This window comes from Stegostoma tigrinum, chromosome 36 (genome assembly GCF_030684315.1).
Source record: "Stegostoma tigrinum isolate sSteTig4 chromosome 36, sSteTig4.hap1, whole genome shotgun sequence".
Taxonomy (NCBI): domain Eukaryota; kingdom Metazoa; phylum Chordata; class Chondrichthyes; order Orectolobiformes; family Stegostomatidae; genus Stegostoma; species Stegostoma tigrinum.
This window is the reverse complement of record NC_081389.1, coordinates 22,032,070-22,050,561: the sequence shown is the minus strand read 5'-3', so window position 1 is coordinate 22,050,561 and position 18,492 is coordinate 22,032,070. Positions and strand designations below refer to the sequence as shown.

At 41.3% G+C, this 18,492-nt stretch overlaps 1 long non-coding RNA gene across 1 annotated transcript; it reads right to left on the bottom strand.

Moving 5' to 3' along the window:
- Positions 1–2,217: 2,217 nt before the first annotated feature.
- LOC125446870 (uncharacterized) lies at positions 2,218–13,895 on the bottom strand. Its single transcript, XR_007246474.2, has 3 exons — positions 13,577–13,895; positions 12,577–12,775; positions 2,218–2,501 (listed from the first exon to the last, which is right to left on the bottom strand). It is a non-coding gene; the product is annotated as an uncharacterized LOC125446870 (long non-coding RNA).
- Between the last annotated feature and the right edge of the window lie 4,597 nt (positions 13,896–18,492).

Here is an 18,492-nt window from a genome sequence, read left to right as displayed (position 1 = left end):
AATGACCCCTCTTATTTTTTAAACCATGACCTCTAGTTCTAGATTCTCCTGCATGAGGAAAAATATTTTCTGCATTCACCCTGTCAAGATCCCTCATGATCTCTTAGGTTTAAATAAAGTCTTACTAAACTCTAGTGGATACGGTCGTAGCCTGTATAATCTTCCCTCAGAAAAGGACATGCCATTACAGAAATTAATCAAATAATGCTACTGTTGGGGAAAGGGATAAACAGGAAACTAGAGATGCAAGCAATAAAGCTATAGCTCTAATTATGGGTGGCTTTACTCTGTATGTAGATTGGACAAATCAAATCCATAACAGTACTTTAGGAGGAATCCCTGGAGTCTGTATGGGGTGGTTTTCTTTATTAGTAAGTTGAGGAACCAACCAGAGAAAAGGTCAACCCAGATTAAGTGTTGTGTAATGAGGCTGGAATAATTGGTAATCTAGTTGTATGAGGCCTCTTGTGGAAGAGTGATCATAATATGATAGAATTCTTCATTAAGATGGTACGTAACATAGCTGATTCTGAGAATAGAATCCTGAATCTGAATAAAGAAAACTATGATGTATGAACTGGCTAGGATTAATTTGGGAATGTTACTTAAAGGAATGATGGTGGATCAGCAATGGCAGATATTTAAAGACCGCATGGATATAGTGCAACAATTGTTCATTCCTGCCTGGTACAAAAAGAGGGGTAGTCCAACTACAGTTACCAAGGGAAATTAGTGATGGTATTGGATGCAAGGAAGGAAGGAATGCAAATTGGCCAAAAACGAGCAGTGTACTTGGCAGTTGGTTGCAGTTTAGATTTCAGGGAAAGAGGAGAAAGAGATTTAATAAGAGGGAGAAACTAGAGTAAGCTTATGGGTAACATATAAGCTACTTGTGAAAGCTTCTCTAGTTGTTAAAGAGAACAATATCGGTGACAAATGTTGATCCTTTACAGTCAGAAACAAAACAATTTGTAATGGGGAATAAAGTTATGATGGCAGACCAATTAAATAATATTTTGGTTTTATCATCACAAAGGAGCACACAAATGTCCCAAAAATATTGTGGAGGTGCCCATGTTGGATTGAGGTGGACAAGGTCAGAAGTTACACGACAGGTTTATTGAAATCACAAGCTTTTGGAGTGCTGTTCGTTCATCAGGTGAAATCTGAAAAAAGCCTGACAACAACAGAGCAGACACCTGAATTATACACCTGTACCCATAGGTGTCTTTCATCGGCAACACTCCCCACAGGCTGACCATTAACTGTGTAAGTCCTACCCTGGGCAACACCTCACAATTATCTAAATTAAACTGCATTCACCAATCTTCAGCCCATTGGCCCACCTGGTCAAGGTCCTGTTGTACTCTGAGATTATTTTCTTTGCTGTTCATTTATTTTGGTGTTACCTACAAACTTACATTCAAATTACTTGTATAAGTGATGAAAAGCAATGGACCTAGCACCGACCCTTGTGGCACACTGCTGGTCATTGGTCTCCAGTCCAAAAAATGACCCTCTACCATCATCCTCTGTTTCCTATCTTCAAGGCAATTTTGTGTCCATTTGGCTAACTCCCTCTGGATCAGTCTGTCATGCAGAACCTTGTGAAAAGCTTTGCTGAAATCCATATAGACAACATCCAAAGCTCTGTCTTCATCAGTCATCTTTGACACCTCTTAAAATCACTGAATCAAGTTAATGAGACGGGATTTCCCATGCACACAGCCATAATTGACAAACTCTATTAGCTTTCCAAATTACATGTTGTGCCTGTGTACTAACCTTTCGCAATTCATCCACTTGGAAACTCATCTCTCCGAATCATGAATAAAAGCAAAAAGCAAAATAAAAGTGGATGCTGTAAATCTGAAACAAGCACAGAGAATGCTGGAGAAGCTCAGCCGGTCTGGCAGCATCTGTGGTGAGAGAAACAGAGTTATTATTTATTTTGAGTCTGGTTTGACTCTTCATGTAAAGCCTAGAATCCTGTAGATACATTTTAATCAACTTGCTCAGATATGTTATAATGGACCTCTAAAGCAGCCAGGACTTGAATCCAAGCTGAGGATCCTGTATGCTTTGCTAATCTTTCTATCCACCATCAGTGACTTGGACACATACACAAGAGACTTCTTCCCCTGTAACCATTTTAGAATTTTACTCTTTATTTTATATTGTCTTACCTCATTCTATCAAAATGAAGTGAAAGGTTCTCGTGTAACTACCATATCTGAGTACAAGATGCATGTTGTTTGATAAGGTTAACAAAAAGATTGCATGTACCATTACTTTGTTAGTTTACATGGTCAGGAGGTTTGTGCCTGCTTTGTAGATGTGATGATTTCTAGATTCTGAATGTGTTTAACGAGATGGGCAAATCAATGGTGGCCATTTCTGGGTAGTGGGGGTGGGATTTGGATATCTTGCCCACATTAGAGTTTCTTCTCACACTCAATTAAGAAGTTGACTCCATCAATCACCAATTGAACCAACTTCACCTGAAGAAAGGAACAAGACAATCAAGATTAGACTTTTACATTAGTGTAGGGGAGGGGGAACCAAACTTCTTATTTTGTTTTATTATTTTTCTGGAAAATATCCCCTCTCTTTGCTTCTTTTCCAGTCCAGTTGCCACACTTGACCCTTCCTTCACCTCCCTGAAGAAACCCATTCCTGAACTGATCTTGTCCCCTTGTCCTGTTGTAATTCCCCTGTGTTCCCCCTTCACTCCTCTATTGAATCCTGACCCCCTCCTGCAAACTCTTCCTTCATCATCTCATGTTCCCCAAGGAATCCCATAAATGTCCTCTACTACACCCTTGTGCCTTCCTCACAACACGACTGCTGTGTAATAAAACTGAGGTAACATGCCTCAGACTTCCCCAGTTGGTCCAAATTTGAGATGTCAAACACACTGTCCACGGCTTTGGTGTCCTCTCCCCTGTCCCTTGTTTCTGCAAATGCAGGCTCTTCAGGATCTTTGAGAAATGAGGATCCTGAATCAGAAATAAAAGTTAGATGACATTTAGTTTTCATCAACCTGAAAACTGTCTGTTAAAATCCAAACATACAGGTTTCTCATGTTTTGGCTAAGTGATGAAAGGCAGGAGGTGAAATGGGTGATATTGTACTTGCCGATTTTGAGGCATTAGGAAAGGAAAATGTAGTCTTTATAGAATGGTTTGTCCACTTCTGACATTATGATAGTAGAAAGTTCACTGTTGAAGCAGCTGAAGATGTCTGGGCCTAGGACACTGTCCTGAGGAATTCCTGCATGATGTCTTGGAGCTGAGATGACTGAACTCCAACAATCATCTTACTTTGTGCTAGGTATGACATCAATTGGAGCAAAGTTTGCCCCTTGATTCTTGTTGACTTCAGTTTTGCTGGGGCTCTTTGATGCCACACTCTGTCAACTGCGGCCTTGATTTCAATGGCAGTAACTCTCCCCTCAACACTGGAATTCAGCTCTTTTGTCCATGTTTGAACCAAGGCTGTAATGATGCCAGGAGCTGTGTGGTCCTGGTGGAACCCAAACAGAGGCTTGGTGTGAAGCAGGTGCTTCTTGATAACACGGAAGATGACCTTTTCTATCAATGCTTTATATTTTATTCATTCATGGTATGAGGGTGTCACTGGCTGGGCCAGCATTTATTGCCCATCCCTAATTGTCCACAGCACAGTTCAGAGTCAGCTACATTGTTGTGGGTCTGGACTTGTATGTAAGCCAGACCAGGTGAGGACGGTTGTTTCTTTTCCTAAACACCATAAGTAATCCAGATGAGCTTTTCCAACAATCGACAATGGTCATCATTAGACTCTTAATTCCACACTTTTGTTGAAGTCCAACACCTGACATGGAAGAATGAGCATTATTTAGGTCTCTAGATTAACAGTCCAGCTATAATACTACTAAGCAGTTGCTTCCTTGGCAATAAACCAATTAAGCAGTAATTGGCCAAGATGGATTTGTCCGTTTTTTAATATATAGGAGATAATCTGCCCAATTTTTCACATTGCTGGATTGATGCTAGTGTTACAGCTGGATTAGAACAACGTGGCTAGGGCGCACAGTATGTTTTGGAGCAAAAGTCTTCAGTACTATTATTGGAATATTGTCAGCGCCCTTAGCCTTTGAAGTATTCAGTGCATTCTGCCTTTCTTTGAGATCAAGTGGAGTGAATCGAATTGGCCAGACTAAGGTAAGATTTTTGCAGCTGTATCAGCCTTACCCTTTGCAGTGCTGTGTTGGGCTCCCCCATTGTTGACGATGGGAATATTTGTAGAAACTACTCTTCCAATGATTTGTTTCATTGTCCACCATTATTTGCAACTGGATGTGACAGGACTGCAGAGTTTAGATCTGACCTGACGGTTGTGGAATTGGTTAGTTTTGTTAATAGCTGCTTAAGCTATTTGAAAGGAAAAGCAGAAGTCTTTGTCGCACCACCTGGTTGAAAACTCATTTTTGTATATGCCTGACAGTACTCTGAGCATTTACTCCTGCATTTTTAACGAAGCAAGGTTGACCCCTTACCTAGATTGTAATGGTAGAGTGAGGAATATGCTGAGCTATGAGGTTACAGATTGTGGCTGAGTACAGTTCTGCTTTTACAAATGGCCGAGAGCCTCATAGATGCCCAGTCTTGAGTTGCTAGACCTCTTCTGTCCCAATTAATATGGTGATGGTGCCACATGGCACGATTGAGGGTATCCCCAAAGAGACAGGACATGGTATCCACAAGCACTCCTATTGGTCACACCTATAGTACACCCTGTGTACTGCATTACGTATACTGTACTTACTGTGGCCGTCAAACTGCTCTACTAGTCTACATAATAGAGCACAACACCACTGCCTCATCTAATTCGAGATGCTATTTTCCTCTGAATTTTCTGCTCATTACAGCAAGAGGCCTCGCTATCAGTAATTCCCAACTTAGATATAGTAAAACTCCCCCCCTTTTCTCCTTCTCAAACACTCCCAGGACAGGTGTCATACACAGGGTAAAGCTGTCTCTACTCTGCCTCAACAAACTCTCCCAGGGCAGGGACACCATACGATAGGATATGCAGTAAAATTCCTTCTGCATTGTCCGCTCAATGAGCCCAACCCTTAACCCCTGTAGAACCTCCTATAAATGTGACTATTTTTTTAAACCAGTCAACCTGTGGACTTTTCAAGTCACGTTCTGTTTAATACCATTCCATTTTAGAACAGCCTGTTTAGATTCTTGTGAGCAGGAATCGCTGATGGAATCTCTGCCCCCTAATTTGTCGCTTAACTTCACAAGGAATTCATTTACAAATGGTCCTCCTCATTAATCCAGATTAAGAAATTCTTCTCATTATTGTGCCTGTAGATAAGTGGGAACGGAGAGGTTTAAGTTTCTTTTAAACGTCACTGTCGTGTTCAGACCAAGCTACACTCATCTTGGCATGATCACTGTACTGCATCAACTTGTCTCTGCTGGCCTACACTTTCAGATCTCCTGGCGTTTTGAATTCAGACTTGCCAACTTCATATTTATCTCCCTTCCCAGCCGCAACCCTTTTTTCCAGAATCTGAACTTATTGGCATCGGGCCAATCCCTGGCCATCCCTCAGTATAAATGGAAAGATGTTGCTGGTTTATTAAACAAAAGTGATCCTATTGAAAGACATAACAGCATGAGGTTAGATGCAGAGTAAAGTTTCCTCCATGCTGTGTAAAGACTGCATTTTTAAAAAAAAATTTTTATCTACAGCATTGCATACAAGTAAGAAGTAAAGTTGCCGCAGACCCAAAAGACCATAATCCTACTCTCTCATTAGGTAGGTGGCAACTGGTGGTGGTTTAACCTGAGGGTCATCCTGCCTCAAGGAAGGGTGAGTTGGAGAACATAGAACATAGAACATAGAACAGTACAGCACAGAACAGGCCCTTCAGCCCACAATGTTGTGCCGACCATTGATCCTCATGTATGCACCCTCAAATTTCTGTGACCATATACATGTCCAGCAGTCTCTTAAATGACCCCAATGACCTTGCTTCCACAACTGCTGCTGGCAACGCATTCCATGCTCTCACAACTCTCTGCGTAAAGAACCTGCCTCTGACATCCCCTCTATACTTTCCACCAACCAGCTTAAAACTATGACCCCTCGTGCTAGCCATTTCTGCCCTGGGAAATAGTCTCTGGCTATCAACTCTATCTATGCCTCTCATTATCTTGTATACCTCAATTAGGTCCCCTCTCCTCCTCCTTTTCTCCAATGAAAAGAGACCGAGCTCAGTCAACCTCTCTTCATAAGATAAGCCCTCCAGTCCAGGCAGCATCCTGGTAAACCTCCTCTGAACCCTCTCCAAAGCATCCACATCTTTCCTATAATAGGGCGCCCAGAACTGGACGCAGTATTCCAAGTGCGGTCTAACCAAAGTTTTATAGAGCTGCAACAAGATCTCACGACTCTTAAACTCAATCCCCCTGTTAATGAAAGCCAAAACACCATATGCTTTCTTAACAACCCTGTCCACTTGGGTGGCCATTTTAAGGGATCTATGTATCTGCACACCAAGATCCCTCTGTTCCTCCACGCTGCCAAGAATCCTATCCTTAATCCTGTACTCAGCTTTCAAATTCGACCTTCCAAAATGCATCACCTCGCATTTATCCAGGTTGAACTCCATCTGCCACCTCTCAGCCCATCTCTGCATCCTGTCAATGTCCCGCTGCAGCCTACAACAGCCCTCTACACTGTCAACGACACCTCCTACCTTGGTGTCGTCTGCAAACTTGCTGACCCATCCTTCAATTCCCTCGTCCAAGTCATTAATAAAAATTACAAACAGTAGAGGCCCAAGGACAGAGCCCTGTGGAACTCCACTCACCACTGACTTCCAGGCAGAATATTTTCCTTCTACTACCACTCGCTGTCTTCTGTTGGCCAGCCAATTCTGTATCCAAGCAGCTAAGTTCCCCTGTATCCCATTCCTCCTGGCTAACCTTCATGGTAACCTCTGAAGGTGAGGAATTGGAGGTGCTTGGAGGCCACTTCTTAATATCGATTATGTACTAAAATGGAAAGCAACCGTTCCTGAAGCCAATGACTAGGAATGAATTGATGCAGGGACAGCAAGTTTCCAGACTGGAAAAAGCAGGATATGTCCATATGTTCCTAGCCAAGTAACTCAAATTTTAAGATGGTTAATTATTCTTTCCTATCATTTTCAGTAAGCTGTTTCCTCTAACTGTGAAATTAACAAATGAAGTGCAAAAATCCCCTGTGTCTTTGGCAAATAACTGAAAATCTGGAAGGAAGGAATTAGGAGAACAGAAACTCTTTTGAGAAGAAAAAAGAGCTGCTTTATCAAAGCTTGTAGATTGGGAAAATTAAACTTCCAGTTTGCCTATGACACCAGTGTTTTTTGTTTGTTTGTCTCAGTCTGTGCATGTGGGCATAGGGGTTTAAAAGAGGGTTAGAGTTTCAACTAATAGTAATATATTGATAGCTCATTGTTTTGTTTACCTGTGGCTCGAACTTATTTATTTGTAATAAATGGTAGTTTATTAATAATGGTAGCTAAGTACTGGAACCTGATTCTATCAGGCAGATAATTTGGGACTTTTCATTCTTTGATTAAATCATTAACTTTTGTGGTAACCCTGGAAGTAGTGGGGCTTGAGAATCAGTGCTCTTTCCCAAGTGGGTCATAACAACTGTTTCAAATACTTCAAGGATGGTTAGAGCAAAACTAGACACAGTAGAGCTGTCTCTGTACTGACCGACAGTGTTCTTAAATTTAAAACTGAGTGGAGAACCCTCTACCATAGAAGATGGTGCTCTCTGAATATTTTTATCAATTGGCATAGATGAGGGACAGTGTGATGCTTTAGGGCCCTGGAACCTCGGTAATTATTTGAAAAAGTCTTACAATGTTGAAGCCTTGCGGGTACAGGAAACATTTAGGACAAATTTGAGTCCAGTTGGAAAATGCTAGTGTGGAAGCCACTCTCACTGCACCAGCCAATTCCCTGTAACTAAGTTGAATTGTGGTTCCGTGTCTTACATCAATGAGTTGCTGCTGCTCTTTGTCTGTCATACTGTTCAGACTGTAGTATTTTCCAGCTAGATCTCCCTTTAATCCAGCTAATGCCTCAACAGTCACCCTCTCCACTTCTCTCCTCTCAGCCCGACTGCAGGCAGGAGGCAGGCTGAGTCCTCGGATACTTCGACCAGTTCTCACACGTGAGGAAAGAACATAGTTTTCATCAAGCTGTCCATTCCTAATCTGTAAAGGAAGCAATGATAGGAAACTTCATAGTTTGTGCTTGACTGAGCCAGTTTTTTGTAGCACTATCCTTCAGTGTTGAAATAAAAATAAGAAGTGCTGGAAAATGCAGGTTTGGCAGCGTCTCTGAAGAAGGAGAAGATGTTACATTTGCCTCATGAGTTCAGAAGATGAGTTGTATCAGACTGAAAATGTTATCTGTTTTTCCTTTAGATGCTGCTAGACCTGTTGAGTTTCGTCAACACTTTCTGATTTTATTTCAGATCTCCAGTATCTGCAGTACTTTCTTTTCATATCCTCAGTATTAGAGCCATGGAGTCGTGCAACCCAGAAACAGACCCTTTGGCTCAATTTGTCCACACTAACCAAGTTTCCTAAACTGAACTAGTCCCATTTGTCTGGATCCTTCTATAACTTTCCTATCCATGTACCTATCTAAATGTCCTTTAGATGTTGTAATTGCACTGACCTCTGCCACTTCCTCTGGCAGCTCATTCCATGTACACACCATAATCTGTGTGGAAATTTTTCCCCTTGGGTCCCTTTTAAATCTTTCCCCTCTCACCTTAAAACTGTGCCCCCCGGTTTAGGCTCCCCTACTGTGGAGGAAAGGCCTTAGCTAGTAACTTCATCGATATAACTTGTGATTTTATGAACCTCTGTAAGGTTACCCCTCAGCCTCCCAAACACTGGGCAAAAAGCCCCAACTCAAACCCTTCAGACTCGGTAACATCCTTGGAGACATTTTTTGCACGCCTTCCAGTTTAATAAAAGCCTTCCTATATTGTTGAGCCTGGAATCTTTACAAAGTCTTTTGGATCCGCCTCTGGGAGTTTGATTTTTTTTATTCCTTTTTGGGGTGTGGGCATCACTGACAATTAGTTTCTTTTGAAGTGAGTGGTTTGCTTTCCAGAGGGCAGGTACGATTCACTCATATTGTAGTGGGTCTGGAATCACATGATGGATTGCCATCGCTAAACCTTTCTTTCTATTCTGGATTCTGCAGCTACCATTGATCCTATAACCTACAGCATTAGCCTGGATGAAAGTGCAGTAAGATTGCCATGACCCGCCTGTTTTCCCTTGGCTTTGCTGAATAACTAAGTGAAAACAACAGAGCCAGCATCTCATGTATAATCTCTACATGCTCATTTCCACTGTTCATCCATTTAACTGCTTCGCACAGTCCATGTACAGTCTTCAGTTAAAGACCATAATTAGTAGCAGAAGTTGGTCTTTCACCCTGTCATATGTGCTCTGCCATTCAATTAGGTCATGGCTGATCTGATAATCGTCAGCTTCACTGACCTGCATTCTTCTCGTAATCCTTTATGCTCTTAGGACTAAAAAGCTGTCTATCTCAGCTTTGCTTATTCTTAACCACCCAGCCTCAACAGCACTCTGTGGCAAAGAATACCTACTCTCGGAGAGGAGAAATTCCTTCTTACCTCTGTCTTAAATGGGTGACCCCTCACTGTGAAATTATGTCCTCTGGTCCTAGACTGTTGCGCAAAGAGAAACAACTTCTCTAAATCTATCCTATCAAGCCCCTTAAGAATCTTGTATGTTTCAGTGAGGTCGTCTCTCAATCTTTTAAGTTCCAATGAGTGCAGGCCCAGCCTACTCAACCTCTTCTCATAAGACCCATCCATACCTGGGATCAACCCAGAGAAATTTTTCAAGATGATCTCCGATGCCAGTTAATCTTCCCTTAGAAAGAGGGTCAAAACTGTTGACAATATCCTGAGGTAGAGGCAGAAACGGAGGCTTGCATAGGATTAGCTCGACTTCCCTATTTTTATGCTCCATTTCCTTCAAAATAAAGGCCAAAATTCTGTTGCATTCCTTATTATCTCCTGAATTTGGATGATAGCCTTTTCTGATTCATGTACAAAGAACCCCAAATTCCTTGGTTTTGCAGCTTTCTGCAGTCTTTGTCGATTTAAATAATATTCAGCACTCTATTCTTCCCACCATTGAGGAAATATGACTAAGCAGGGAAGTGGTTTCAAGCTGCAACTATCAATGGCAGCTTCCATATTATTTTGGGGTGTAAGTCCATAGCTCCCTGAAAGTGGCAACACAAGTGGATTAGTTGGTAAGAAGGCATGTGGCGTATTTGTCTCCGTTGATTGGGCATTCAGTATAAAAGTTGGCAAGTCATGTTGCAGCTGTATAAAACTGTAGTTGGCCATATTTGGAGTATTGTGTACAGTACTGGTTGCTGTACTATGGGAAGGATGTGAAGGTTTTCGAGAGGGTGCAAAAGGGGTTTACGAGATGTTGCCTGGATTGGAATGTATTAGCTACAAGGAGAGATTGGACAAACTTGGATTGTTTATGCTAGAGAATCAGAAACTGAGGGCCAATTTGATAGAAGTATATAAAATTGAGAGGTGTGGATCAGGTGGATAGTCAGAGTTTTTTTCCCAGGGTGGAAATGTCAAATACTAGGAAGCATAGTTTTAAGGTGAGGGTGGAAATTTTAATGGAGATGTGCAAGGCAAAATATTTTACACAGAGGTGCCTGGAACGCTCTGCCAGGGGAGGTGGTAGAAGCAGATACTATAGCAATGTTTAGAGGTGGTTAGACAGACAGGTGAACAGGCAGGGAATAGAAAGGTATGGATCATGTGCAGGCAGGTGGGATTAGTGTAGAGTATCATCATGGTGGGCCAAAGAGCTTGTTTCTTTGCTGTGCTGGTCTGTCATCTAAGCTCTGTTTTCCACAAATGTTCACATCCAAGGAACTAAATAATAATATAACAGTTTGTCTCCTCCTCACTTTTCTTGCATCAGATCCTTGGAATGTTTCATGGTCTTTGGATTGTATCGGTTGTGTTTTTCTTTAATCACAGGGTCAAAATATATCAAAAAAAATCTGCATGGCTGGAGGTGAAATTGTTAGGAAATGTTTCCTGGAAGTCAGGTCAAGCAGCACCAAAGAACTCAGCACGTTAAATGAACTAAGATACAGTCATGTAGAGGATGTGATGAACACAGTTCAACTGATTAAGAACATTTCAGAGTGGGTACAATCTAAAGTTGTCTTTACAGCTGCAGATAATTTGTTGATTGTACGAAAGAAAATTCTGAACAGGGTCATTAGACCAGTTTACATGCTTATTGAGGCAAGGTAACTGAGTGATCAGGAATGGGAAACTGTGGTAACTGTGATTCCAAGGTAGATAAAACTTTTATATATGCAAAGTAAAATTCCGCTACTCTATCCTCATCACACACATCCAGGATAGGTACAGCATGAAGTTAGATTCAGAGTAAAGCTCCCTCTAAACTATCCCCAAGAAACACTTGCAGGACCAGTGCAGCATGAAATCATAATGATATAAAATCTCCTCTACACTGTTTCTGTCAAACACTCAGAGGGCAGATGGTGAGGTACAGAGCAAAGCTCTCTCCACATGGTCCCCACTAAACACTCCCAGGACAGGTACAGCACCAGTACAGAGAGTAGCTCTTCACCCTTGGCTTGCTGAATTTTGCACCGCTCCAGCCTCAGATGACCATCCCACTACACTCATCTGTGAGGTTTCTTGATTGAGAACACCAAGCTAAAACTAAACATGGGGCAGTTGATGCTGTGTACCACTCAAGGTTTGGAGGCTGGTCTCTGTGCCAAATGAAACTGGACTGTTATAAAATCCTAAGAAGTTATAGAATTAAGGTGAACCTTCAGCTTATCAAATCTGTGCAGTGTTTTTATCTACAAGCTCCACCTGATCCAGTCTTACCTCCTGCTCTCTCTCTCTCTCATTACAATATTCTATTACTCTATAACATTATTCTTATTATTACATTACTCTCATAATATAATGATGTTTATAGCAATTATTTATTCCCTTTCATAGCTAGAGCCTCCTGTAATATGTGACCCTTCACCGCTTCATTGGTACTGTATTATATTTTCTAAAGAAATGTGATGCACACTGATTATGAACTAATTTTCTGTGATCACCCAGTGGCTCATAGAAGAAAAGAAATGCCTTGTGTTCTGGCCAGTGGAGAGTGAGAGATTTTTGAAGATTTATTTTTCAACTTTGGATATTTGTAGGTTCCCTCAGAAGCCCAGGTAGAGGTCATAGTTCAGATAAGTGCTAGTTTCAGGGAGAGTGCAATCAACAACAGGGTAAGTGAAGCAGTCATGGTTGGCCAACACAAGTCTGGGTTTATTCATGCATGTTTCCCCACATTAGACCATAATTGAAATAAATTTTGTTGTGCACTATGCAAGTATTTTCTCTGATTTCCTGTGGCCATACTCACTGCACTGTAATACTTACTGCATAGAATTCTTCATCTACTGCCATTATTCCTGAGGACTCAACGAAAGGCTCTCCAGGATTGTCTACTCCGGTTTGGATGCACTGCTCCATTGTCCAGCCACTGGACATAGACTTATTCTGGAGTTTGGCATACAAGCCAGGGGTCAGGTAAGTTGCCATGTAGCTATGGTGGTTTAGGCGATCAGGATATTCTGCACTGAGAGCATAATGCAGAATGAATATACACCCGCAACAATATTTGTATTTCTATAGCACCTTTAATGTGATAAAACTCAAGTGTAATCAGTACAATGAGCCGAAGGTGACGTTAGGATGAGTAACAAGTACCTTAGTCAAGGTGATAGGTTTTAAAAGTGGGGCATTTTTTTTTACTATTGTCAATATGCAACAAGCAATGCAATAAATATTATTATTAATGATCCCAAATGTTTCCTTCCATGTTAACTGGCAATGTACTCAATCTGTAACTTAGAAATTTGTCCTCTGGAGAAGTGCCCAGTAGCTGCAGAAAGTTTCACTGACCTGAATCTCACATTTTTGTTCTATAGCCTGAGGAAGGTGTTAGGCCTAAACTTGGTACTCCCACCTGAATCCCAAGATTACCGATTCTTGACGTATCAAAAATCTTGAACACATAATCTAGGATGACGCTGCCAGAGCAGTAATGAGGGGTACTGCATTGTGAGAGGCATCACCCTCATGCAATGTTAAACCAAGGCTGTATCTGTCTGTTTGGATATGAAGGTTTTGGGGCACTACTTTGACAAAGAGCAGGGGAGCTCTTCAGAGTGTCCTGGCCAATATCTGTCTATGAATCAACATCACAAAATCAAATTGCCTTGTCTTTAGCACATTGCTGATGGGAGTGTTATTGATGCTGCTGTGTTTCCTACATTGCAACAGTGACTACATTTCCAAGTGCCTCATTAACTGTAGTGTGCTTTGAATCATTCCGTTGCCAGAAAAGATGCTATATAAATGCGAGCATTTTTCTTACCTGGGGCGGTTACGGTTTCCTCTGCTTTGCCCTTGCTTTCATATAGTTCTTGGTGAGTAAGAATCTAGCAGCCAGAAAGCCAGTCCCCACTAGCAGTGAGGGTGCCAATGGCCTTCCTGTTCTTTAAGACCTGGAAGAAAGTCCTGGTCATTTTCAGAGCAACCTGCAGGGAAAACAGCAGCAAGAATATTGAGGGTAGAAAGATGTGACACGATGTGAATGCTGATGACTAGGAAGAGTGCTGTGAGCATATTCCTGAGGCATTCACTGCCCAAAGTAAGCAGGACTGCAGTACAGGATGTTGCTAACTTAATTTTATCTTTTCGTAAGGCTTTTTTGTTGTCACTCTGACTTTTTATGTTTCTGCTCACCTTCATCAATCCCCAATTGCATTTTTCTAATTTGCCTATAAAGGTGTCGAGAGTGGAATGTTATTAGCAGTTCATTACATTTTAATTAGAATGTGGCGTACATTGGAATGTTTGCAAGCTGAATGCTGCTACAGGTACATTCCAGAATTAGGTTGTGCAATGGGTGTTTGGTGGTTTTAAAAGCTTAATGAAAGGTGTGATGAACAGTGACCTCAGCACACAGACAAAGCATTTTCAATCTTGTTTTTTATACTGACTTTTTTATACTCACTTTTCCGTCACCCAAAATAAAACAGCCCTGATACTAGAGATAGTAGGAATTGCAGATGCTGGAGAATCTGAGATAACAAGGTGTAGAGGGGCCTAGGCCTGAAACGTCAGTCTTCCTGCTCCTCTGGTGCAGCTTGGCCTGCTGTGTTCATCCAGCTGTACACCTTGTTATCTCAGTCCCGATACTGACCTGGCTCAAGTCAGCCAAGGGGGCACAGAGATGAGAGATGGGAGGGGGAACCATGAAGACGTAAGAGGTAACGGTTTAGCAGAAGAGAAGCCATTAGGAGTTTTCTGGTTATATGTAGTAGATGAGAATGAAACAAGACAGCAACCCCACACAGTTTACCAACAGTGAAGAGGCTTTGGAGGAGAATGATACACTCAAAGGCGTCATAAACTGCGGACTGATTGAGAAAGATTAGGATCAGTGATGATCTTACCAAATAGTGGAGATATTTTGAGGCACTGAATGGCTTAAATACATTAATTCCTACATTATCTGCAATTCTACTGTAACCATTGACCTTCCTCAAAGTCTCTGTGTATTTGTTTCATTATCACCTGATTTTGCTTTGCAGATTGTTCTTTTTGTCATTTAAATGACAATGCTTGATAATTCATTGTTGTTCACTCCCACATTCCAACCTTTTCACAGACATAGCAATTCTTGCTTTAATGGCCATGTTTCCTTTTTACTCACAATTGCTTAACAGCTATTCATCCCAGACATTCGCCCTGAAGATAATTGAACTGAAGATAATTGAAATCAGAGTGACTATTCCCAATGTAGAGACAGTTTTCTACCATTAAAATAGCTTCTGAGATCTGGCCTTCAGACTCTTTGGCACCCACAAAGTTACACCATTAATGAAGTGCAGAAGCTCTTGATTTTTTTTGGAGAGCATCGATAATAGCTTATCCACTGGAGAGAAGGACAACATGTGAAGACAGTTAAACCATCATCAGTTTCGGTTAATGTGGAAGCGACAAGGACAAGCTAGGTGATGAGCAGTTTAGTGAGGAGGGGACTCTCAAGGATAAGATGAGCTAAGCAAAGAAAATGAGAGGAGTTAGGAGATAAAAGTTCAAGACTATTAAAGGAAATTGGGCTAGATGAAAGGGCGTACGCAGCAGGGTAACTGTTCAAGTTGTCTGAATCTTAGCGATAAAGAAATTGGTAAGCACCTTGCATTTATAGTTAGAAGTGAGAGGTGTAGGGTTTAAGACTGTAGGGATTTTCTTCGCATCGAAGGATTATCCTAGTTTTAACAGATGAGAGCAGGGCCTACGTATTTTAAGTCTTGCCACCAGATTTGGGGTGGATAGATAAGCCAGTTGCCACTGTATCCTTTCAAATCTGCCTCCCTTGGATCTTTTTGCTGTCATACCCAAGGGTGTAACTTCACATTTCTCCACAGTACGCTGCATCTGCCATGTGTTTGCCCACATACTCACCTTGTCCAGATCACCCTGAAACCTCCTCGCATCCTCCTCACAACTCAAAATCTCACTAACTTTGTGTCATCAGCTAACTCAGAAATATTGCACTTGTTCCCTTGTGCAAGTCATTTATGTACAACATGAGTAGTTGGAGCCCAAACACTGAGCTCTAAGGCACACCATCAGTCACCGCTGCCATCCAGGAAAAGTGCCCATTCACTTTCCATTTTCTGTTTCTCCTCTGAAAGCCAATATTTAATCTGTTGGTGTCTTATGCCCAATTCCATGTGCTTTAATTTTGCTCACTAGCCTTGTATATTGGATCTTATCAAAAGCCTTCTTGAAATCCAAATACACTTCATTATTAGTTCTCCCCTATCTATTCTACTAGTTACATTCTCAAAAAATCTCCAGTAGATCATTTAAACATGATTTAGAGCCATCCAGCATGGAAACAGAACCTTTGGTCCAGCTAGTCCACACTGACCATGTTGCCAAACTAAACTAGTCCCATTTGCCTGGACGTGCCCCATATCCCTCCAAACCTTTCCTATTCATGTACTTATCCAAATGTTTTTTAAGCATTGTAACTGTACCTGCATCCATCACTTCCTCTGACGGTCATTCCACATATGAACCACACTCTATGTAAAAAAAAGCTGTCCCTCGTGTCCTTTTTAAAACTTTCTGCACTCATGTTATAAATATGCCCCCTAGTTTTGAGCCCTTCTACCCTAGGGAAAAGACTCTTATCATTCACCTTATCTATTCCCCTCATAATTTTCTAAACATCTATAAGGTCACCCCTCAAGTTCCTGCACTCCAGTGAAAAAAGTTTCAACTTATTTTTATAATTCAAACCCTCCATTCCCAGCAACATCTGGTAAATCTTTTCTGAACCGTCTCCAATTTAATAATCTCCTTCTCATAGTAGGGTGACCAGAACTGCATACAGTACTCCAGAAGAGGTCTCACCAGCTTCCTATTCAACCTCAACATGACATGCCACACCTATATTCAAAGGCCTGAGCAATGAAGGCAAACATGCTAACCGCCCTCTTAACCATCCTGTCTACCTGTGATGCAAATTTCAAAGAGTTATGTACCTTAACCCCTAGGCCTGTCTCTCCTACAACACTCCCCAGGTTCTTACCATTAATTGTATCAGTCTTGCCCTTGTTTGTTGTACCAAAATACAATACCTCACATTTATCCAGATTGACTTGCACCTGCCATTTATCAGCCTATTGACCCAATTGATCAAGACCTCTTCATTATCTTAGATAACCTTCTTCACTGTCCACTATACCACTACATATCATATACAAACTTACTAACCATGCTTCCCATATTCTCATCCGAATCATTAATGTAACTGACAAACAAAAGTGGACCTGGTACTGATCCCTGTGGAACACTGCTGGTCATATTCCATCAATCTGATAAACAACATCTACCACCGTCCTCTGTCTCCCACCATCCGGTCCCCCTGGGCACCCTGCAGCTTTCTGGGCTCAATATCGAGTTCAATAACTTTCAGACTTGAGCTGTCCCATGTCCTTTTCCCAAATACACCAGGCCTTGTTATCACATAATTTGCTAATATACACAACCTGTTGTTAGCCACTAAAGTCCCCGTTAATAGCTATTCACCCTCTTAGCCTGATCGCTACCCATTCCTTTCTCAGTCCAACTGTTTTTTTCTGTCTTTGGGCTCTATCCCCACCTATTGTTTACTTTTTAACCCCTCCCACAATCTTCTGCAATTAAACCAATATTTTCCCAGCCGCCATCAGTTCTGAGGAAGGGTCACCAGACCCAGAAGGTTAACTCTGGTTTATTTTTCTCCTCAAATTTAGTGTTCTGCATTCCTTTGGATTCATTGAAGAAAGAGAAGAGTGGAACCAGCTGTTTGGGAAGCCCAGGATTGCTACAAGTTTTGGAGATAATGGGAACTGCAGATGCTGGAGAATCCAAGATAATAAAGTGTGAATCTGGATGAACACAGCAGGCCAAGCAGCCCAAAACATCAGCTTTTGTGCTCCTGAGATGCTGCTTGGCCTGCTGTGTTCATCCAGCTTCACACTTTATTATCTTGCTACAAGTTTCGCCCAGGTTTGTGTCTGAGAGGGGCCACTGCTTTCTGAATTGATCATTGAGGCATACAATACTGTCTCTAAGATAGTTGGTTGCCAAAGAGTACTCATAAAAACAGTATCCTGTGCATTTGCAGAAATCTCATCTGCTCATGCTACCAGAAATGCTAGTTTTTAATTGGTCTTATTTAGTAACCAGAACAGCATCCGTTCCAGCATTCGCTGATATCCCTTACTCAACAAATTCCCAAATTTAATATGTTATAGCAGCATTGTTTTCTTAAAGCTGGATATTGGGTTACTTTCCCCACGTGTTAACATAAGCATGCTGTATTTATATGAGCAAACTATTCTGAATACATTTGTTTGCACATGGAAATATAGTGAAAAGTTAGAAAAATGGAGTTAGGTTTCTTTTTCTAAATAACCTTATTCAGTTCTTAGAAATTATTCCATTCTTGAGAAAAAGGCAATATTATTTGAAAATGTTAAGCATAGCAGCTCAACAGTGTAAGCCATGGCAAATGTAGTTACGCAGTTAAACCAGTGTCTCAGCCTAAATCTAAAGAGTAGATACACACGCTATGCACAGGAGCTTAACTTCTGCATAATATTACCTCTATTCAAATTAAAAAGGAACACTAACATTAGCATATTTTCTAATGAAATAGGAAACAAAAATCCAACCTTATTTCTGTTCACTATCCAGCAATGCTCACTTGATCAACTGGATAAA